The 24,419-nt window shown below is 40.3% G+C and overlaps 1 protein-coding gene and 1 non-coding gene across 2 annotated transcripts in view; one reads left to right on the top strand and one right to left on the bottom strand.

Annotated features, from left to right (window-relative positions):
• Positions 1-10,106: 10,106 nt before the first annotated feature.
• On the bottom strand, positions 10,107-10,236 carry LOC128498565 (small nucleolar RNA SNORA35). The gene has a single exon (XR_008354779.1). It is a non-coding gene; the product is annotated as a small nucleolar RNA SNORA35 (small nucleolar RNA).
• Positions 10,237-21,814: 11,578 nt separating this feature from the next.
• Positions 21,815-24,419, top strand: part of PIGN (phosphatidylinositol glycan anchor biosynthesis class N) — a 105,683-nt gene continuing 103,078 nt past the window's right edge. Inside the window, exon 1 of the mRNA XM_053466434.1 lies at positions 21,815-21,895. The gene's annotated coding sequence lies outside the window, so the exon portion shown is untranslated. The remainder of the gene's footprint in view (positions 21,896-24,419) is intronic.

The following is a 24,419-nucleotide window of genomic DNA, read 5'->3' on the forward strand; positions in this document are numbered from 1 at the left end:
TACAATTATTAATTTTCCTAACATCTTCTTGGACCATATTATTAAAAATCTCTAAGTGGGGACCTCTGTTAAAAACAGGATAAAAATGTGATTTAGGTTTGAAACTTGCTAAATCGTTAAAAATATTTTCTGTATCACCTTGCACTTCTCCCATTGGCTGTTTTAAAAAATGCCTTTTAATTGTTAATTTCCTGATATACTTTTGTAAATCTATAAATTTTTTAAGATTTTGATCAGGTGCAAATTTCAGGCCCTTTGATAAAATTTGTAGCGTTCCTGGGTTGTGTTAACAATCAAAGCTATGAATTTTCAAGTTAAGGGTTTAGATGTACACGACTACATTTTGGTTTTCCAAGAACATACTACATCCAGACAGAAATAAAGTACACCAAGCATTTTTTGAAGGGTTATTTTTATTTACTAAACCAAAAATAAAAAACTGACTACATTACATAGACATGTAGAACTTTCAGCATAAAACATGATTAGAATCGATATATCGGATACATGTGATAATAAGCGTCTTTTCACCTTGTGTAGGCTTAATAATATGATTTATAGTAAAATCAGTATATGGATGGATGTAAATAAACAATCCACCTACACAGTAACTTTTTTAAGTTGTAGAAGAATGGGGCGAGACTCCTGATGTATGCTCTGCATAAAACCAAGCTCACTGTCTTCATAATCCATTGTCCAAATATTGCTGTGCCAGGTTGTTGTTCATTTGCCACAATAGTCTCACAGACCACAAGCACAGCATAATCTGCAAATTATGTGGTAGAATATGCAGGATATAACTACTAGGAATATATTCTCCGATCCTCTCCAATGAAGCGGGAGACCTCTGTGATGCTTTCTGTGTCTTCATCTGCATATTGAAAGAAATATATTTAGGTATAGGGATGAAAAATCCCCTCCAAGTTTATCAATTCAGATGTCCTGATATCAGAAATACCTAATTTAGATTTTCCATACTTTCCCAGCACTTATAGGGAACATACTATAAGGTGTACATTATTCGTAGAATTTTAATGCTTATGGCTTAACAGGAAGGTTATACTTTTTAGATGTTGTGTTAGAGCAATGGGAATGCAGTATGGTTAGAGGTCCTCTTAGGGACCTCTTGAACATGTTATTAATGCCAATTACATCAATTTGCTCACTTTATTGTTTTTTTAATTACTATTTATTGTATTATTTTAGTGATTTTTTTTTAAATCACTAACATTTTTTTTCTTTTTTTGCTGATTAGTGTTTCAGCATGGGAGAAGATTGAGAAAGATGGTTTCTCACTCTCCTCCCTGCGATTCCCCTGCGATACTGTTCCTGGGTTCTGTTTACAATCAAAGTTACAAATTTTCATTTTGCTCATCTTTACCGGTGACTACAATCAAGTTGAGGGTACACGGCTAAACTTTGGTTTAGGGACGTTAAATGCAGATCGCGCATTTTAAAATGCCCGATCACGCGATTAATTATAACATTTGAAGCAGATCCCCCGTTTCTGGGTATAAATGGAGGAGTTCCCTCCACTTCTGGTCTGTCAGGACTGGAAATGCCTCTGACGCTAGCAGACGTCTCGCAATGCAAGACTTGAGGAAAAATTGGCGTCAGTGCCATCTTAAGTAGGCTCAGTTCTAATATCTGCGTGTCTGGGGCGTGTCTGGACCAGACAGATGGCTCACCAACCTTGCAGTCTAGCGGCGGTTGAGGACTGGGTAGTAGGGCGTGAAGGAGTATGGGACACGGGAAGGGAAGCAAAAGCAGCAGGTGCTGAGGGCTGAGGAGAGGGGGAGGGAGGAGAATTAAGGGCGGAAAAGGGAATGGGAATAAGGTAAGGGACTGGAAAGGCAGGGCGGGAAGAACGAGGGGACGGCCTAAGGTCCAGAACCGCCTCACCAGTTCTTTTTGACTTGTCCAAGTGGACTTCGGATCCAGCTTGATTCTGAAGGTAGCAGGACTCAGCTTCCATGGCTCTTTCAAAGCAGGTTGAGCAGTAGGGCCTGGAAAACAAATAAGAAAAGTAAGTGATAATAGACCTGGCCCAGAGGGGCTGCTTAAGTATCCATCTAATTTCCCTAAAATCCTGCCTGGCTCAGAGGGGCTGCTTAAGTATCCATCTAATTCCCCTAAAATCCATTCCCGGGCAGTCCCTCACTAGTTTCTTAATTGCAAACTTGCTAGTTGATAAGGCAGCTTAAGGGATGAATGTATGAGAACTAAAACACATGAATAGAACAGCTCTCAGATACATGTGATAATAACCAGTTAAAAGGTATGAAAGTTTTTCATAGCATAGGTATCAATGGTGTATATAATTATACATTAAAATATAATATATATAATTACACAATATATGGAGGTACCACATTTCATATATTACATAAATTATCCATTTATAAATGTATAAATATAATTTACTTAAATGCAATTTAAATATAATATCCTTAAATATCCATAAATTAAATTCATAATAAAATCGAAAAATAACAAAAAATTTATAATAAATAATTAAAAAATGAACAATTTTTAAAATATAATTTTTTTTAATGTCAATTGCAAAAATTTTTAAAAATTCCTAATAAAATATGAAAAGTAGCACCTACCACAAACAAAAAAACCCACATCTGCAAATGGTGTAGTAAACTATGGAGTAAACCACTATTAAGAGTAGCAGTATAGTAAACTATGCAGTATACCACTACTAAGAGAAGTCCCATTCGTGGATCCTCTCCAAAGAAGTGGGCGACCTCTGCGATGCTATCCACATCTTCATCCGGATATTGAAAAAACATTCTTCCGCGGGCAAATAAGCCTGTGGTGTGGGGCTAATTATAACATTATAAGCGGATCCCCGTTTCTGGGTATAAGGTAGTAGGGCGTGAAGGAGTATGGGACACAGGAAGGGAAGGAAAAGCAGCAGGTGCTGAGGGATGAGGAGAGGGGGAGGGAGGAGAGTTAAGGGAGGACGGGGAATTGAATTAAGGTAAGGGACTGGAAAGGCAGGGCGGGAAGAATGAGGGGACAGCCTAAAGTCCAGAACCACCTCACCAGTTCTTTTTGACTTGTCCAAGTGGACTTTGGATCCAGCTTGATTCTGAAGGTAGCAGGACTCAGCTTCCATGGCTCTTTCAAAGCAGGTTGAGCAGTAGGGCGTGGAAAACAAAGAAAAGTAAGTGATAATAGACCTGGCCCAGAGGGGCTGCTTAAGTATCCATCTAATTTCCCTAAAATCCTGCCTGGGTTCACATTCCCAGGCAGTCCCTCGCTAGTTTCTTGATTGGGAACTCGAAAGTTGATTAGAAAACGTATTGGATGAATGTATGAGAAGTAAAACACATGATTAGCTCTCAGATACATGTGATAATTACCAGTTTTCAACTTGTGTAGGCCAAATAGTACGATGAACATTGAAAGCATCATACGGATGTACGTAATCAAACGATCCACCTACACGTATTACTCTTTTGCTTTTTAGGTGCCAGAAGAATGGGAGGAAAATGCTGAGGTATGCACAGGGGCGTAACTAGAAACCACAGGGGCCAGGGACGGGCCCCCCAACTTCACCAAGCAACATGACCAAAAGTATCCCAAACAGCTTGTGAGAGCCACCTTGGCCCCAAGCAGCTTATGAGTGCCCCCTAACAGCTTATTTATGCCATCTTTATCCCCCAAACAGCTTGTGTGTGCCAACACACACACTTAATCATACTCACTAACACACACGTACACACTCATTCTAACACACACACTCCCTCTCACACCACTCATGCTAACACATACTCCATGCACTGATACATAGACATTCATGGTCACAAACATACGTACATAACCCCTCCCTACCACCCGCACCTCCTTACCTTTCCTGCAGCTTTTGGTCTGCCTCGGTTTCGCTGCAGGGTCATGTGACATAACATGACCCTGCTGCGTGCCTGTTTCCCTCCGTGCTAGTTCAAAACGGCTTACAAAGGGATCTTCCTGGACCAGTACAGACACACACTAACATACCCCGATCATTTTTCTCATTATACCAGGTCTCAGTAACACATACCTCCCAACATTTCAAAATGTGAAAGAGGGACACTTTTTTAAAAAAGTAATCTTGCGGAACTCACCAATACAAGCAAATTCACTTTAAAATGTCCTACTTGCATCACCACTTGTCATCACAGTCATGCATATTAAAAATAACCAACACTTCCTTATGGGAATTGAATTCCCATAAGGCTCAGCCAGACATACTACTTCCATGATGCTGGCTGAGCGTCATGGGAAGTGCAGCAACAGTAAAACTGCAGATGCTAGCTGTGAACTAAAATTCCTATGATTCTCAGCCAGCCAGGTGTCCACCATAATGCTGGCTGAGCAGCATTGGAAGAGTAGTCCACAGCAGCAGAGATTTTTTTTTTAATTTAAAAAGGCTAATGTTAGCCTCCCTCTCAGGACCCCTACACACCTGCCCATAGACACACCTGCCCATACACATATACACATACACTGCCTTTAGACACACATATACACATACACTGCCCTTACACACACATATACATGTACACTGCCCTTACACACACATATACACGTACACTGGCCTTACACACACATATACATGTACACTGGCCTTACACACACATACATGTACACTGCCCTGACACACACACATATATACATGTACACTGCCCTTACACACACACATATACACTGCACTTACACACACACACATATACACTGCCCTTACACGCACATGTACACTGCCCTTACACACACATGTACACTGCCCTCACACGCACATATACACTGCCCTTACACACACTCATATACACTGCCCTTACACGCACATGTACACTGCCCTCACACTCACATATACACTGCCCTTACACGCACATATACACTGCCCTTACACACCAGCTAATAAATAGCTATACTGCTCTTACACACACCAGCCCATACACATGCTTACAAGCACATACGTACACTGCTCTTACACCCCTTTCTCCCCATCTCTTACCTCTTCCTCCATCCTTCATCCTTCTGACTCCATCCTACATCCTGTGGTGGGAGAGCGAGGTGTGTCTGTCACTTCAGACCTCGCTTTCCTGCTCCCTCATCAATACGCGCCGGCTGCATTATTTGTAGTGATGAGGGAGCAGTAAAGTGAGATCTAAAGTGACAGACCTCGCGCTCCCTAATGTTGAGCCTAGAGGGAGATTGTGATCTCCTAACTAGTCCTGCAGGCTGCAGCTGCTGATCGGGCATCTGTGCACCCCCCACCCCCGACACCTGCACCTGAGGTGAGTATCGCTATCGCCTCACCCTTCCTCTGCCCCTGCAAAGCGGCACAGAGGAAGGGATATGCGGGACAGAGAGCCAAAATCGGGACTGTCCCACCTAAATCGGGACAGTTGGGGGGCATGGTAACAGCCATGCCCCCATTACTGTTACTAAATCTACATAATCACTTGTCACCAATGCATTACATGTTGGGATCTTATTCCTTAAACCACAGGCAGTTGTACACATCACTACCAAGCTATTTTTCAACCTGTGTGTCAAAACATACTGTGGTTATCCTTTTTCTTTAACTATGCATTTCCCATCATTGCTTTCCCAGCGTCCCAAAGCTAAGGCCTGTGCTGAACCTACACTAGCTACAATAATGCTAGCTTCACCCATCCCCACACTCTAACTGGGACTGGTGCACCAGGGGTCATCGAACTTTTTCTACCTCTGCCAAACACATAAAAAGTGGAATAACTCCATCTCACAAACATTTTCAAATTGATTGTAGTTGATGGTAAAAATGGAAAAAAAATATGTGACAAAACTGGCTGCTCATGCAGCTGCAGACAAGAGTACTGCTCAAGGAATGCTTAGACATGCAGCAAGTGCACAACTCCCTGTTTTGGCCTGCCTAAACAATTAATAATGAAATGGCACCAATTTAGTTGAGGTTTTGCTGGTAGTCTAAATGTGCAACTTAAACTCAACTCAGGAACAGTATTTTAAGAACCATATTGCATGCATGCACATGCATCTGCCCTGCCTAATTTGTCATCAAAATGTCTTTTTTATTATTTGCGTTGTCCACAATTAAGAGACCTTGCTGGTAGCGAATAACTAACACACAACTCAGGAACAGTATTTCAAGAACTGACACACGGTGCAAGTGTGCATGCACAGTCCCCTGCTTAATTCCTCACCAATATTTCATTATTTTCACCAATATTTTATTACATTGCATTGTCCAAAATTAAGATGCTGACAATGCATGACTTTGTGACAAATATTAACGGAGTTATTATTTTGCGTTGTCCAAAAATAAAAGGTTTTACTCAGTGGTGGGGTTCAGCCAGGTAGTGGGTGATTAGGCTGGTCAGTCTGGACCAGCATAGTTCAGTTAGAGAGGGCTCCAATTGGGAGCTAGCTTTTCTTTTTATGATTTGGTTTTTGGGGTTTAAGCGGTTAAAATAAAGCGCTGTTTTGTTCAAAGCTGCTGTTCCTGACTCTGATTGCGCTGTGCTTAGGACCCCTAAAAGTGACATGTATGGCCCTCATGCCATAGGGTTTGTCACAATATATATATATTTGCTAAACAGCTTGAAATTGTTCAAAGTGCCTTTTTTACAGTAGATGTTACTTATTTGTGTGACTGCCTGAGTCTCTGTGTGCGAGAGAGACTGCCTGAGTCTCTGTGTGCGAGAGGGACTGTCTGAGTCTCTGTGTGCGAGAGGGACTGCCTGAGTCTCTGTGTGCGAGAGGAACTGCCTGAGTCTCTGTGTGCGAGAGGGACTGCCTGAGTCTCTGTGTGCATGTGAGAGACTGCCTTAGTCTCTGTGTGCATGTGAAAGACTGCCTGAGTCTCTGTGTGCATGTGAGAGACTGCCTGAGTCTCTGTGTGCATGTGAGAGACTGCCTGAGTCTCTGTGTGCATGTGAGAGACTGCCTGAGTCTCTGTGTGCGTGTGTGAGACTGCCTGAGTCTCTGTGTGCGTGTGTGAGACTGCCTGAGTCTCTGTGTGTGTGAGACTGCCTGAGTCTCTGTGTGTGTGTGTGAGACTGCCTGAGTCTCTGTGTGTGTGTGTGTGAGACTGCCTGAGTCTGTGTGTATGTGTGAGAGAGACTGCCTGAGTCTCTGTGTGTGTGAGAGAGACTGCCTGAGTCTCTGTGTGTGTGAGAGAGTGAGACTGCCTGAGTCTCTGTGTGTGTGAGACTGCCTGATTCTGTGTGTGAGAGAGACTGCTTGAGTCTGTGTGTGAGGTTTTCATTTTTTAGTACAAAATCTCGGAAATGGTTACTAAAAAAATTGAATCACACCACTGGTTTTACTGGTAGTATATATGTATTACAAAAGCACAACTTAAGAAGTAATAGGAAAATTATTTAGAGGGATTCGCCCTTAATTATTTTTTACATTGAAAAAGCATCCTTAAAACAAACAAATAAATAAACCCTTCTGCTGCAGTCCCCGTAAATCAATAATATTAACTATTGTTGTAAAGCTTCCCCAGCCAACCCACCTTAGTCGATTTTCTGTACTACACTACTTCAGACTTCGATATGGTAGCTAGAGGAGCTTCATTATCAGCTACACCTAACACTGTCACGGACTGTCTCACACTACTTACTTCCAAGTGACATCAGCACACTTATATTTCGATGCTTGTCCCTTCCCCTTGTAAACACTGATAAATTAATCATAACCATCAATGAGACCATCCCACAGATTTTTTTTTGGCCTATTGATTCATTTATTATGTACCCTCCACAATCCCTTCCCACTTTTCCTCCTTAAAAGCGCAAAAACAGGTGAAAAGAATGTATGTAGATTCAATTTCGGCGGCTTTGGAGTTTGTTTCAGTTTGTTTTGTCAGGAACTCTCCTCGGTATCTCCTCTTCAGTTTCTTCAGAAAAAATTGACTTAGGGTAAAGGAGGAAGGAGAGTCATGGGAATATGAGAAAATAGAATGGACGGAGGACAGAGTAGGGAGACTGTGCGGAGATTTCATGCCTGTTTAAATAATTCTGGTTGTCATATATAATCATGTACTTTTGAAAACGTGTTAATGCCTGCGCACTTGAGCTGCTCTCAGAGAAGTCTGTTCTGCCATCTGGTTATACAAGATGGGTTGATAAAACTCAGAAAAGTAGAATCATAGATGAAAAAAAAATATGGCAAAATAAGCTCTGGTCGTTTGAGTGTGAAACACACATTGGTCATGACCATACCCGGGATCTTTCTAAATAAGCTGACTCTGAGACTTTAGAAAAATCAACCCTTTGATAGCCGATCACGAAGATTATACGTAGTGACTCACCAGATGTGTTACCCAAATGGCTTGACTACCAGTCCTTGTGGAAACCTTAACTTTACACAATTTAAAGATACGCTTTATCGAGTCACCTGTGTTCAAGAAGGAATATCAACTATAACATATTGGAGCAAAAACATCAATTGGGAGTCTTATGTTTTAGTGCAGCAGGGTAACATATGAAGGAATCAGCTCCATGCCAGGTCACCCTGAGAATTTGCCCCTTTAAGATTAGGGATAAAGTTTGTGGTGTTCCTGAAATGTATTTGTCTACTGTAATGGTATATGGCTATGCTTGCATTTCGTACCACCATTAAAGGGTCAATAAATTATTCTCTTTATAATATGCATTTATTAGCGATACATATCCTATTAAAAACATTAATACAAGGTCATCAGAAAACCTAAATGCAAAATCTATTTAAAAAAGAATCTCCGAGAAAATATATTCCTATGTAACAGATTACTGGTGCCCAACTACAGTAAAACATCGGGAAATAAACAGTCCATTAGTAAATACTAAATTCATCATAGCCTGCTTCTTTGTTTGCTCCTCTACCAATTGCCTGTAAGAAATGTAGAATAGTCTCTACTCCTGGCTGACGCTGCTGTTTGGTTTATCCAATCTACATCAGGGAGAATAACCTCCCCAATTATCATAACCTCGCCTATCAATGACATTTTAGTAATTTCTTCAAGTAGCAGATGTTTAAGCTTCTCTGTGTGTACAGGGTGTTTATAACACCAATGTGAACTACCCAAACTGTCTCTAGGTTCTCTTTATTACTTTGTATAAGATTAACCTTTAAGCTATTTTTTACAATCCCTGCTGTGTTTCTGACATCTTTATCCTTTCATTACACATGTTTCCTGGAATAGAAATATCCCAATCATTTTTCTCATTGTACCAGATCTCAGTGACAGCCACTTAATCCACGTTATCACTTGTTACCAATGAAGTAAGTGTATGGATCTTATTCCTTAACCCCTTCGTGACAAAGGCTGATTCTATTTTTTGTACCCTTCGTGACAATGGCCGTTTTATCGTTTCTGCGGTTTTTGTGTTTAGCTGTAATTTTCTCTTAACCCATTTACTGAACCCACACAAGTTATATATAGTTGTTTTCAGGACAAGAAGGGCCTTCTTCAGACACCAGTATTTTTTTCATATCATGAAATTTCCTATAATAAAAATAATAAAATATGACGAAAAAAACCAAATTTTCTCACTTTTACTTGAAAAATCTTTTATTCATCATAAAAAACTGCTGAAAAACCTGCTAAATAGATTCTACTATTTGTCCCAAGTTTAGAAATACCCAATGTTTTTTTGCTTTCTTCTGCACGTTATGGGGCAATAAGTACAAGTAGCGTTTTGCTAATTCAAGACCATTTTTCTCTGAATCCGGTAATTCTGTCTCCATGTGGTATTTGGGTCATCTTTGAAGCCGGAAAATTAAATTTACCCCACCAAACCATATATTTTTGAAAACTAGACACCCCAGGGTATTTCAGATGCTGATAGTTTAACCCTTTCCATGCACTAATCCTACCACTAGCCCTTGGCAAAGTTTGTGATAGTAATTGTTTTTGGTGTTTTTTTCACATACTTTGTACTTCAGGTGTGAAATTACAGCTCCTGGTATATGTCACACACCACCCGGATATGTGTTCAGCAACATCTCCTGAGTACACTGATACCCCACATGCATGGGTTTGTCAGATTGTTTGGGGGCAAAAGGGCCACATTTGGAACAGTTTTTCAACTTGGAAGTCTTACACCTGGATAAAGAAAAATGCTTGTACCCAACTATCAGTAGGGACAGGTTACAAGAAAGTCTGGCCTATCTCCAAGAAGGGATTTGATCTAGCACCGTTAAGCGATCCCTCAGCCATGGAATAGACACAGGGGACACTTGTCAGCGCAAATAAAAACGCTTAAAAAATGGTGGAGCAAATAAAATCTGAAAACAAAAAATTAAAAAAAATAAATAAAAAAGTGGAGCAGGAACAAAAAAAATAATTAAAAATGGGAAACTGTGTGATACAACTTGAAGCAGTTACCAACACAGAGTACAGGTTTTCCAGGGCAATCTGGACACTAAAATGCAGTGTCCTTTCTTTGCCGCATAGTACCGCAAGCTACCGTATCGAAACAATGCAGCAGCTTGAACAAAGGGACGCTTGTATAGAAGTTATCTACATAAAAGTGGTAGCCTTTGTTCATAAGGGGGAATAGTAGGTCCCAAACAATCTTGGCACTGGTGCCCAGATGTTCTGGGCAACCTGGAGGGTCAAGGTGGCTATCCTTACCCTCATATACCCGGAAGGCATGAGTATACCCTGTCTCGCTCTCACAGAGCTTATACACCTTCACTCCATACCTCGAGAGCTTGGAAGGAATATACTGCTTGAATTCCAACCTTCCTTTATGTTTCATGAGGGATTCATCCACGCAGATATCCCTTCCAGGTGTATAAACCTCTGGAAACCTGGCAGCGAGATGGGTAATCAGGGGGTGGGTTTTATAGAGCCTATCAAACTGGGGGTGCTCCTTAGGGGGGCACAGGCTGTTGTCATTAAAATGCATGAAATGAAGAATCATTTCATACCTTTGCCTAGCTATAGTCTGGGCGTAAATGGGGGTATTACAGATGGGGCTGGTGCTCCAATAGGAGCGGATGGAGGGCTTTTTTATAATGCCCATTAACATTGTGAGTGCCCAGAATTTAAGAAATTATGGCACGTCAATGGGAGTCCATGGCTGTTTTGCCCAAAAAGAATTAGGGCTAGCAGCACGGTGCTGCTGGGCATAAAGGTTAGTTTGTGCGACAATGTCTCCCAAGACATCATCTCCCAAAAAAACCTGCACAAATTGCTGTGGAGTGAATCCTGTAACATCAATATTGATGCCAGGAATTCCAGAAAAAGGAGGGATAGCTGGCTTGTACCTATTAGGCACTACCCATGCCTCTGGTGCACTGCCACAACTACGTGTGGCAGGGGACCTAACAGCCACAGATACATCACATCAGTGGCCTCAGAATCTGTGGCCAAAAAGGCATACGCCTCCTCAGCCGTATACCTGCGCTGCATGGTTACAATTGCAGCAAAAATAGTGGGGAAGGAAAGGGTTAATGGCTCTAATAAATGGCAGTGGAAAAAATTAAAAAACACCTAAAAAAAGTAAAAAAAAAAAATGTTAAAAAAAAATTAACCCCAAAAACAGTTGCCACTATGCAAGATCACTGTTTATGCAGTGATCGATGGCAATGAAGGGGTTAATAGTGAATGGGTGGCTCTTATAAGAGCCTTTGGATCGATATACATATTTTTTTTTATTGAGAATACCTATCACACACAGATCTGTCTCTCTCCCTCACTAGAAGCAAGTGAAGGAGAGAGGCAGATCCAATAACTGGTCAAAGACAATGTTTAGAAAACATTGCCTTTGATTTAGAAAATCATGATCACTCTTATGAGTGATCTGACTGCTGTCGGTGTTAATCACTGGATGTCCATGACATCCAGCAACACCCCCCCCGATGATGACAGCAGGCGCCGCCCCCCGGATTGATGTGTGCCGCCATCTTGAAACACCGCGTGTGTTGTGAAGACGCCGGTACCGGGAAGGTAAGTTAAGCATTTAGGAAGCGATCGTGAGTCGCTTCCTTTGCTAAACAGCAACACTAGCTAAGCGAAGGAAGCCGTTATTCGCTCCTAGGAGCAATTGTACGGGGCCCAGAATGTTTTTTGTGTGTTGCTCAATGCCTTGATGTCAAGGCATTAGAGCAACACCGTTTCAGTGAAGAAATCGATCACAGATCGTTTTTTTCCCCCGTTTTAACAAATGACGGTCCTGGCACATCAATTGTCGTAAACGACTTGTTTTTCCGTGACGTGCCCGGACCGGCAATTGTCATCAAGGGGTTAAACCACAGCCATTTGTATGCATCACTACCAAGCTACTATTTTTCAACCTGTGTGTCAAAACATGCTGTGGTTCAGATTTTTCTGTAATATGCGAATCCCACCATTTCTTTCCCTGCTTCACAAAGCTAAGCCCTGCCCTGAACCTCCATTAGCTATCCTTTTAATGCTATCTTCACCCACCTTCCACACTCTTAAATCCCCTGCAACTCTCTAATCATCTTCTCCCCCAGTACTGCAGCACCCTCATTATTGAGATGCATCTCATCCCTGCTAAAGAGTTTGTAGCTGAACATAAAGTCTGCCTAGTTCTCAAAAAACATAAAAACAAACCCTCCCTCTTATACCACTTTCACAGCCACGCATTGATCTCCCTAAGCTCCTGCTATCTCCCTGGTGTAGCGTGTAGAACAAGTGATGTTCCTAAAATCTTGGAGGTATTTTCCCCAAGTTTGTCCCTTAGAACCCTACCTTAACTACAGTAAGGCAGTAGTGGTAATAACTTTTGTTCCTATGACAGTATTAGTGATGGTGCATATAGGGAAACAGTGGCATAGCTATGCTGTTGTTCGAAGGAGCAACACATCTAACAGATAAATTACTGGAAGATGTGTCACTTGATGACTCTTCCACTGGCTTGTAATCCAAATGCATGCCATTGTCATGCATATGACCCACTTCTACTATAAGAATTGACCTTCCCTCTTCTACCTCACTTTCTTCTGGCCCAAACATAGATCTGCTGCTATCCCGTGCCTGCTTATTTTCACTCCGGGGAATTAGAAACATTCCAGTGCTTACGGAAGTGGTGGCACTGATAGTTGTTTTATTTCCTGCTTCACCATTGAATACTGTAGAAGCAATCTTCTCTTTTGATCCCACCAAGGCACAAGAACCCCATTGTGAGTCCTTGGTAGTGACTAAAATTGCACCTCACTTTGGTAGGTGGGGTGGAGAATATTTTACCACTACTTTGACTTACTTTTTCCACCTCAGCCAAACACATAAAAAGTGAAATCTCACCATCTCACAAACATTTTCAAATTGATTGTAGTTGATGGTAAAATTCGAAAACAATATGTGACTGTATATATATCAGGACAGAACTGGCTACTCAGGCAGCTGCAAAAGAGTACTGCTGAAGGACTGCTTGCAAGTGCACAACTCCCTGTTTAAGCACGCCTAACTAAACTATTAATTAATAAAGGGCACAAATGTATTTTGTGATGTCCAGATTTAAGAGGTTTTGCTGGTAGATGAGGACTCTGCTTTGCTTTTATGATTATACAAGAGGATCAATAAAGTTTTATGGTTTTTATGGCATCTCTGGATACACTTGGATTATTTCTTACCAGAGCGTGCCGCAAAAATCTGCTCACGTTCTTTCTCTCTTTGACTTTACGCTGGAGGGGAAATGGAGCGGCTGCACCTGCGAAGAGGTCACGCTACGTACTGCCTACACGGGTAAGGAAGATTTTCACCCGTTTGATGAATCTACTTTGCTGGTAGCGTAAACGTGCAATTTATACTCAACTCAAAAAGTATTTCAAGAGCTAAAACACTAAAACATATTGCACAAATGCACGAATCACCAGCCCTGCCTTTTGTTGCCAACATTCTAATTTATTATTTGCATTGTCCAAAATTAAGAGACTATTCTTGTAGAGTACAACTCAGGAACAGTATTTCACGGTGCAAGAGTGCATGCACAGTCCCGTGCCTAATTCCTCACCAATATTGTGTTATTTTCACCAATATTGTATTATTATCACTAATATTTTATTAGTTTGTGTTGTCCAAAATGAAGATGCTGGTAGTGTAAACATGCCAATTCAGGAACAGTATTATTATTTCAAGAACTAAAACACACTGCACGCATGTGCAACCAATACGTAACTTTGTGACAAATATTTACTGAGTTATTATTTTGCGTTGTCAAAAAATAAAAGGTTTTACTGGTAGTATAAGTATATTACAAAATCACAACCTACAAATACAAAATCACATAATTTGCGGATGACATTCATTTGACAGTGTCTTCACCAATGACATCTATCCCCCAACTTCTATCTACAATGAAGGAATATGGTAGACTCTCTGATTATAAAATTAACTTGACTAAAACTCAATCAATAGGTATACTTTTTCCGCCCTTATTCTATCATACACTGGGGGGATATACTGTAATGATTTAGAGATTGATTATTTGGGCATTAAGTTATGCTCAAACATATCACAAATAATTAACTACGAGAATAAAATAAAAGAACTTGAGAACTTGATATTGAAATGGAAAAATAGTGAAAATAGTGAAGGCCTATGTGATCCCTAAACTTCTCAATTTGATGAGAGTACTACCTATGCGGGTTCCCAGATCTTTCTTGATAGGGTTTGATTCTACGTTTGCGGCTTATATGTGGAAAGCTAAAAAAACAAAAATACCTGGTTCATTGTTAAAGAGAAAAACTGACAATTTGGGCTTAGCATACCCTGATGTTTTCAAATTATATGACGCATCTATCGTCTCACATTTTTTGGCTTGGGACTAAAGAAAAATGGTAAAACCAGATGGCTTGAGATAGAGAAATAATAATAACAATCCATTTCTTTAGAGTGGAATAATTAGGGATATCTTTAACTCGCTTTATAGAAAAAAAATTGATCCCTTTTAACACTTACAGAATTAGCCCCCCTGGGTGTACTATCTTTACATCTGCAAGATCTAAATTTAAAAAAACCCAGCCGAATGTAGGTATCCTTAAACTGTCTGATTTATTCGTGGATGGAGAGCTTAAAACTTATAGTGGTTTGAAGGAGTTGGCTAATCAGGAAGCGTTCTTGAGGATAAAAAACTTTTTTAGTTGTAATCCTTTATCAGATAATATTTCACAGTTAGATATACTCCTGAACAGTTATCCCTCAAAGAACATTATTTAAAACAATTTTGGTGTTTTAAACCTGAAGGAAGATCAAAGCAAACCTTGCTCAATCCGTAAATGGGAAATGGAATTATCCTTTTCCCCTCCATTAAAAAACTGGCTTTCGATCTGGAGAAGAATCAAGAAAGCTCTTCATTGTATTAACTTCCGAGAAATTAATTATAAAATAATTCATAGATGGTACATGGTTCCGGTTAGGATTGCTAAATTTGACCCAAACATAACTGAATTATGCTGGGGTTGTAACAAAAAGCCAGGTACACACCTCCACATATGGTGGGAGTGTGAAATGTTGATTTCAATGTTAAAAAAAAACCTTAGATATAATTTACTATGTTATATCTGGAAAAAACATTAGGGTCACCCCACATTTTTTTTATTCCATATGGACCTACTGTTTAAAAAGAGAAGTCTTATATTATTGTTAATTAATATTTTTTTTAGCGTTTAAAATTTGCATAGCTAGAGCATGTAAAACACAATTAGCACCCTCAATAGAATCAATATTAATACAAATCGACTATCAAAGTAACTCTGAAAAATTGTATCATTCAAACTTTGGAAATCTTCGTTTTGGAAAACGAAAGTGAAGAGTTTGATAGCCTTAAGAGTTGAATGAGCCACTAGATTGGGTGCTGGGTCTCTCCCCCTACCTCCGTAGATCTTTTATAAGTCCCCCCCTATAAGTCTGACTCCTGAGATACCTGTTGTTTGTCTGTAAAAGTGGTTTTAAATTATTGATTTCTAATATAATATAGTGATAATGGATACATGTTCAGGTTTTTCGCAACCTACGTTTATAATGAGGTGCAAATTTATGGACGTATGGACTTATGTTTTTTTTGTTATGTCCTGTGATGAAAAAAGGAAAAAAAAGATATTGAAAAAACAAAAGCACAACTTAAGAAGTAATAGGAAAATTATTTAGATGGTTGGCCCCTAAATTATTTTTTACATTAAAAAAGCAGCCTTAAAACAAACAAATAAACACATAAAAAACCCTTCTGCTGCAGTCCCTGTAAATCAATAATATTAACTATTGTTGTAAAGCTTCCCCAGCCAACCCACCCTTGTCAATTTTCTGTACTACACTACTTAACCCCTTAAGGACCAGGCTGTGTTTTACCTTTTGTACCATTGGGACCGAGGCTGTTTTAACACTTTTGCGGTGTTCGTGTTTAGATGTAATTTTCTCTTCACTCATTTAGTGAACCCACACAAATTATATGTTGTTTTTTTCAGGACAAGAAGGGCTTTTTTCAGATACCATTGTTTTAATCATATTATCTAATTTCCCATAAAAAACAATAATAAAATATGATGAAAAATGGAAAACAAAAACACATTTTCTGACTTTTACCCCAAAAATCTTTTACTCATCCAAAAAAGGTAATGAAAAAACCTACTAAATATATTCTACTGTTTGTCCTGAGTTTAGAAATACCCAATGTTTTTATGTTTTTTTTGCTTTTTTCTGCACGTTATGGAGCATTAAGTTCAAGTAGCGTTTTGCTATTTCAAAATCATTTTTTCCAAATCTGGTAATTCTTCCCCCCATGTGCCATTTCGGGTATCTTTGAAGCCGGCCAATGCAATTTACCCCATCAAATCATATATTTTTGAAAACTAGACACCCCAAGGTATTTCAAATGCTACAATTTTAACTCTTTCCATGCACTAATTCTACCACCAGTCTTTGTTAAACTTTGTGGTAGTAATTTATTTTGTGTTTTTTATCGCTAAAATTGCTCTTCAGGTATGGATTTACAGCTCCTGGTATACATCTTTTTCAAATAACACCCCAATATGTGTTCAGCAACATCTCCCGAGTACAGTCATACCCCTCATGCATGGGTTTGTTGGGTTGTTTGGGAGGTAAAACGCCACATTTAGGAAGTGCACATTTTTTAACTTGGAACTTTTACATCTGGTCATTCTGCCCCCATGTCCTAATAGGACCATCTTTGAAGCCGGCTAATTCAATTTACCCCATCAAACCATATATTTTTGAAAACTAGACACCCCAAGGTATTTCAAATGCTAGTATTTTAACCCTTTCCATGCATGAGATTCTACCACCAGCCTTTGCCACACTTTGTGTTAGTATTTTTTTTTTACACAAATTGTACTTTGGGTATACATTTATAGCTCCAGGTATACGTCACTATCAAACAACACCCTAATATGTGTTCAACAACATCTCTCGAGTATAGTGATACCACCCATGCATGGGTTAGACTGCTGTTTGGGGTTAAAAGGCCACATTTGGGAAGTGCGCTTTTTTTCCCTATTTTGGTCAGTCTGTGCCTATGCCCTATCTTTGAGCCTGGCCACTACAATTTACCTCATAAAACCATATATTTTTGAAAACTAGACACCCCAAGGTACTTAAAATGGTAGTATTTAACCCTTTCCATGCATCAGATTCTACCACCAGCCTTTGCCACACTTTGTGGTAGTATTGTTTTTTGTATTTTTTTCACACAAATTGTACTTTGGGTATAAATTTTATAGCTCTAGGTATACGTCACTATCAAACAACACCATAATATGTGTTCAAGAACATCTCCCGAGTTCAGTCATACCCCACATGTATGGGTTTGTCTGGTGTTTGGGGTTAAAATGCCACATTTTGGAAGTGCGCTTTCCCCCCCCCCATTTCGGTCAGTCTGTGCCTATGCCCTATCTTTGAGCCCGGCCACTCCAATTTACCCCATCAAACCATTCATTTTTTTAAATTAGACACCCCTTGGGTATTTGAAATGCTTTTATTTAAATTTTTCCATGTCAGGATTTTTGGGAAGATACAGCGCTAATTTTAGCACTTGCTCATAATAATAAACTTTATTTTTTTATTTTATTTATTTTACTCTTTTTGGACTTTTTTTTTACATTTTGCTGGAACTGGATAGTTCCTCTAAAGCATAATAATTTTTAAATGTTACCATGTTTTTTTTAAGCTTTTTCTTTTTTTCCTTTTTTTTATATATATATATTGTTTTATATTTTACTAATCACATAGTGATTAGAAAGCTGGGCTCCATTGACTTGTATGGTTGAATGCAGTACCTGTATTCAACCTGCAAGTGGAGCCAGAGTTCTCTAGAGGGTCTGGAGACCGTCTTGCCAATTTTTAAAACTTTATTATTTTCTTTCCCTGGCCGCTGCCATCTTGCGGATAACGAAGACTGCGTGCAGCTGCGGCTGTGACCGCTCTCCGGAGCGGTCACAGCCCACCCAGAGGTAAGTGTTTGGTGTCGCTGGATGCCTCCTGATCGAGGCATTCCAGCGACACCATTGACGTTTAGGAGGTGATCGATGATCGCCTCCTAAACGCTTTTAAAACCGGCGTCCGCCGCCATACAATGTATGGCGGATGTTGACGCCCCGGGGAGGGGCCAGACATGGCCCATCATGCCGATCTCGGTGTTGCTGAATGCCTCGACATCGAGGCATTACAGCAACACCGTTTAAGCTTAGAAAGTGATCGTTGATCACTTTCTAAGCTTGTTTAAGTCTCATGACGTGTCAGGCACGTCATAGGTCGTTAAGTGACCGTTTTGCATGAGGTGCCTGACCCGGCAATGGACGTTAAGGGGTTAAGACTTGTGGTATGGTAGCTAGAGGAGCTTCATTATCAGCTACATCTAACACTGTCACTGACTGTCTCACACTACTAACTTCCAACAGTCTGTGGCTGCTAATAGCAAGTTAAAATCGCATCAGCACACTTATATATTGACGCTTGTCCCTTCCCCTTGTAAATGCTGATAAATTAATCATAATCATCAATGAGACCACTTGAGCTGCTCTCTGACAAGTCTGTTCTGTGATCTGGTTATGCATGGTAGGTTGATAAAACTCAGAAAAGTAGAATCATAGATGAAAATAAGAATATGGCAAAAAAAGCTCTGGTCGTTGGAGTGTGAAACACACATTGGTCATCACCATACCCGGGATCTTTCTAAATAAGCTGACCCTGAGACTTTCTATGTAGTGACTCGCCATATGTCTTACCCAAATGGCTCGAATACCAGCCCTCATGGAAACCTTGACTTGTCACAATTTAAAGCATATTTATAACAAATTGGAGCAAAAGCATTAATTGGGAGTCTTATATTTTAGCACAGCAGGGTAACATAGGAAAGAGTCAGCTCCAGACTGGGTGACCCTGATAATTTGCCCCTTCACCTTAAGATTAGGACAAAAACCCTGAGACTCAGGGTAAAACTCTGAGAGTTCCCAGGTATCGTCATGACTCAAGAAGAGATTTGTGGTGTTCCTGAAATGTATTTGCCTACTGTAACGGTATATGGCAGAGGTGTCCAACATGTGGCCTGCTGGTCCGTGGGCCAACACACAGAGATGCCTCCGCCGACAACTTTATGATTTTGAAGCGGCTGGCGTGCAGGCATCATGCCCCCCAGTGCCTTAGTAAGGCTCTTCGCCCCGTCCCTTTGAAGATGCAACGTGACACTCAAGGGGGGGTGGGCTCACACGGAAGAGTTCCTTGTGATGGGGAGAAGAGCATGTTGGAGGAGAGCAGTGTGTATTATTTAAAAAAAACAGATAGATGCAAGGGGACCCATAGTCAAAGGGGGCTGCCTTGGGGCAACAATTAAATAATACAAAAAGAGGGTGGCTGAGTGTTATAAGCACACAACAGGGTGGTTGGAGCATCACATAAATCAATCCAAAAAGGGGGGGGGGTGGCTGTTTACAATACACGTGGGCATGGGGGGCATTACATTAACCAGTACAAAAGGGGGTGGGGGCATCAATATACAATGGAGGGAGTCTTGAGGCATTACATAAAAATCAATACACAAGGGTGTGGGGGCATAAATGCACAAAGGGAGCTGGCTGGGGCAGAAATACACATGGGACAATACACAAGGGTGTGTGTGGGGGGGTACATTAATACTAAAGCGGGGCCTGGCTGGGGTATCAACACACAAGGGGGCAAACACACAAACAACAAAGCAGTGTGGATTAACTAATCCTGATGCAGGTGTCGGTGAGTCAGAGCCTATCCTGGTTTGTGAGTGTCGGTGTGGCAGAGTCTCTCCTAGTTTGTGTGTGTAGGTGTCCGTGTGGCAGGGACTGTCCTGGTGTGTGAGTCTGGGTGTCGGTGTGGCAGAGCCTGTCCTAGTGTGTTTGTCTGGGTGTCAGAGCCTGTCCTGGTGTGTGTGTGTTGGTGTGGCAGAACCTGCCTTGTTGTGTGTGTTTAGGTGTTGATGTGGCAAAGCCTGTCCTGGTGTGTGTGTTTGGGTGTTGGTGTGGCAGAGCCTGTCCTGGTGTGTGTGTTGGTGTGGCAGAAACTGTCCTGGTGTGCGTTTGGGTGTCAGAGCTTGTCCTGGTGTGTGTGTGTTTGGGTGTTGGTGTGGCAGAGCATGTCCTTGTGTATGTTTGTGTTTAGGTGTCGGTGTGGCAAAGCCTGTCCTGGTGTGTGTGTTTGGGTATTGGTGTGGCAAAGCCTGTCCTGGTGTGTGTGTTGGTGTGGCAGAACCTGTCTTGGTGTGTGTGTTTAGGTGTCGGTGTGGCGAAGCCTGTCCTGGTGTGTGTGTTTGGGTGTTGGTGTGGAAGAGCCTGTCCTGGTGTGTGTTGGTGTGGCAGAGTACTTTACTTACTGTAGGAATAAATAGAACAATGTAAGTTTTATTTATCCAGAGATAAAACGACCTCCTGAATTTGTAGTCACTTCAGAGGACAAAACTTTCAAGGCCCAGAAATCAGTGGGGGGGAAGTAAAGATTTTATTTGCTCTATTTATCTGCATATTTTATCAAAAATAATAAATTGTGGCTTCAGGCATCCCATGTATGATAACTTTTTTTTAGTATACTGATTACTCCCAAACCCATCACATAAGATTCTATCTTGTATTATCTGCCGAGAACTGATGTTCTCTTTATCCAGTTCACATTGATGCCGAGGAGTTAAGATTCTGTTTGTTTTATTTATTTTCATAAAATGGCCACCAATATCCTCAGCACCAGGACCGTGATTCTCTTAATCCGGCCCTGTCTACTACAGTGTGCGTCAGACATCTTAAATCCAGCTTCTACCCGCGGTGTGCTCAAGCCTTGTGCAGTTTTATTTGGCTAAACTTGGTTTAAATGGTTTGTGGACTGACTTTGTTGTACTGTTTAAGTAATTTAGTATTCATAGAATGATCAAAGAACTGTTTGTCCACTGCTTCTTTCATTATCCCCAAATTAACTCTGTATAAATATGCATTATAAAGGTAAAAGGCCATATTTTCTCTAAGTGAAAAATGAGTGCAGCCCACACACACATACATTTCTGACAAAGTGGCCCACTACAGAAAAAACTTGGCCACTCCTGGTATATGGCTATGCTTTTCCATTAAAGGGTCAATAAATGATTCTCTTCATAATATAAATTTATCAGTGATAAATATTCTATAAAAACAGTAAGTAAGATAAGGTCGTCAGAAAAACTAAACGCAAAATCTATTTAAAAAAGAATCTCCGAGACAACATATTCCTGACTGAAGAACTACTCGGTGTGGCTTGTGTTATTGCTGCATGTAATGTAACAGAGCTATTTTTCACGTAGTAGGAAACTACATTTCCCATGATGCCCCAGGATTTCACCGACACAATCACCAGGCGACCAGGAAGAAAACATCAGCATGATGGTAAAGAAATTTGAAATAGAAACTGTGGCAGACGATCGTATAGTGTGTGATGAGGGTGAGTGGTGATTTCGGATACCCTAATGCCTTAACTGAAGGGTTTAGTTGATGAATATGGCCATGAATGGAAAAAGACACTGCTTCGCAGTATGTACTAAGACAGGAAGGTTTGAATGGACAGGTGACAGAACAGAAAGGAATAAGGATGTGACCTAGATTTATAGTCAGCCAAAGGGGATTCAGTCGCACTGCTGTAATTGGTTGGCTAGTCCCATACACCTATTAGGTGTACAGGAAATAAAAGGTAAAGGTCACTAATGCAACAGTATATAGCATAAAAATGCTATGACAAGTTATCGCAGTTATCTAAATGTGACTAGAAGTACTGAATATCAAAGAAACTGAAAGCCATCTTGCATAATTGACAGCGGCAAGCTTATTGTGCAGCTATGCCTGTGTTTGTTCATAACCTGATCAATAAATAAACATTTGTGTTAGTGGAACAACATCTGTGATATAGCTGGAATGGTATCCTTTCAGAGGTATACTCAGTTATACACAAGTAAGGACAATGTATAGTGTTTTTAAGTTGAAGATTATACATATTTTTATTGGGCTTGCTCAGAAAATGTTGTCTGGGATGGAACCTCAAAAGCTTATTCTTCCTTTGCTTCTGGACTGGAGATTGAGATGTCTGGTAGTGGCCTGAGTCCAGCTCAGCACTGAACAAGTTAATAGAAAGTTTAAAAAAGAAGTCTATTCGGTGCACAGGAACATTAGAGACCTAAAGCAAAATGGTGTAGGGCTTTTGTTTTACCTGAGGAATGTAGCTTTTCTTCTCTCCTGGTCACATCATACACAGCACTGTTTAATGAAAGGCTGAAACCCCCTGTTTAAACTGGACCTGTGACCTGTAAGATTATTTACCTCATTCTGTTTACCCTGTTTTAGAATGTGAATTTTACATCTTTCTCCCCCAACCAGGGCTGTCTAAGTGGCTTAAAAGGTAAACTGAATTTGACTGAATGAATAGGTAAGTGGCATGGAGTCGAATTAATGGTTGCCTTCTCTATCATTATGGTACTTAAGGCGTTTTTTATTCTCCTCTGTAATAAGTGGGAGTGCCGTATAGATTTAAGAAACTAAAAAATAAGGTATGTTATGTTTTAGATGTAGTGTATTCATTTAGAAAAAAAATAGAATAAGTGAATATTAATTCACATGTAAATTATTTTTCATATTTAAAAAAACTGATTGAGAAAAATGCATTTTTTGTTTTTATTACCTTTTATTTGCCAACCTGCCCCATAGTTTTGCACATCTGCCACCTAGAAATGCCTTATACCCCCTATATGTCACACTGCCTCCCAGATATGCCTTATACCCCTAAATGCCACTCTGCCCCCTGACATACCATTCTGCACCCCGCCCCCGACTTACCAGTCCATCCCGAGACTTGTCCCACGTGCTTTAGACTCCCTAGTTTCTAGTGGGGGCACCCGGTTGTGTGCGAGCATAGTGCAGACGTTTACCGGCTGCCAGAGAGGAGGATCCAGGTTTATTCATCCTGTTTGTTTATCAAATTCATCCTGTTTGTTAATCAAAAAAATAATCAGCCAACTATGCGATTATGAAAATAATCATTAGTTGCGGCCCTACAGTTAAAGCTGGGTAAGCATCTTTAACAGCCTAAAGAGTACTTAAAGCTTGATCACCAAGGTGGCTTTTTGAATTGTTAGTTACAGATATATTATTAGAGCAATTTGATCCTCTTCATTGCTTTCTAATGAATAGAATAAGAATTCAGAAGGAACCTCCATGGAAAGCTGAAGTCGGGCGAGTACTGCCACCTACTGTACTTTTAGCTACATTGCTACGATTCCAGCCATTCAGCTCCTTGGAATATTAATAATGCGAGAAGCTACATATACAGACAATTAATAGATATTCCATGTAACTAGTTGCTATAACTACGTGTCGTATCTATTGATGTATGTGTTCACAGTCTAATCATGCATGATATACTGGTAAAATAATATTTATTTCATAATTGTACTCACAGTAATACTATGTACCCTTATAATTGATTACATTACATTTATTCACACAGCACTGCTATAAGAATAGGGGCAATGAAAATATTTAATACATTTAAGACAATACCATTAACACATGTTACTTAAAACATAATGTTACAGAAGGAGAACTGTGCCTTGTTACGCTACAAGCTATTGGGTGGTAGGGAGGGAAATGAGACGGTGGAGGACTCTTTGGGTGACGATGTCTTGATTGTAGTAGGGCAATATCTGTTGATCTTGCAGGGTGGCGTCTTTGGATGCTGGTTGAGAGTTTAAGGCGGAAAGGTTGTATGTGTCTCTGAATAGGTGGGTTTTTATTAAGAGTTTAAAATTAGAGTAAATAGGAAAAAACCTAATATAATGCGGTAGGGGATTCCAGAGAAGCAGTTACAGCATGAGTGAAATCCTGATTACGCAAGTAGGAAGAGGTAATAACAGTAGAAGAGATACATCATGGCAGGAACGAGGAGTGCAGTTAGGAGAAGGCTTGGACTTGCCAGCTAG

The sequence above is a fragment of the Spea bombifrons genome, chromosome 5 (assembly GCF_027358695.1).
Source record: "Spea bombifrons isolate aSpeBom1 chromosome 5, aSpeBom1.2.pri, whole genome shotgun sequence".
NCBI lineage: Eukaryota > Metazoa > Chordata > Amphibia > Anura > Pelobatidae > Spea > Spea bombifrons.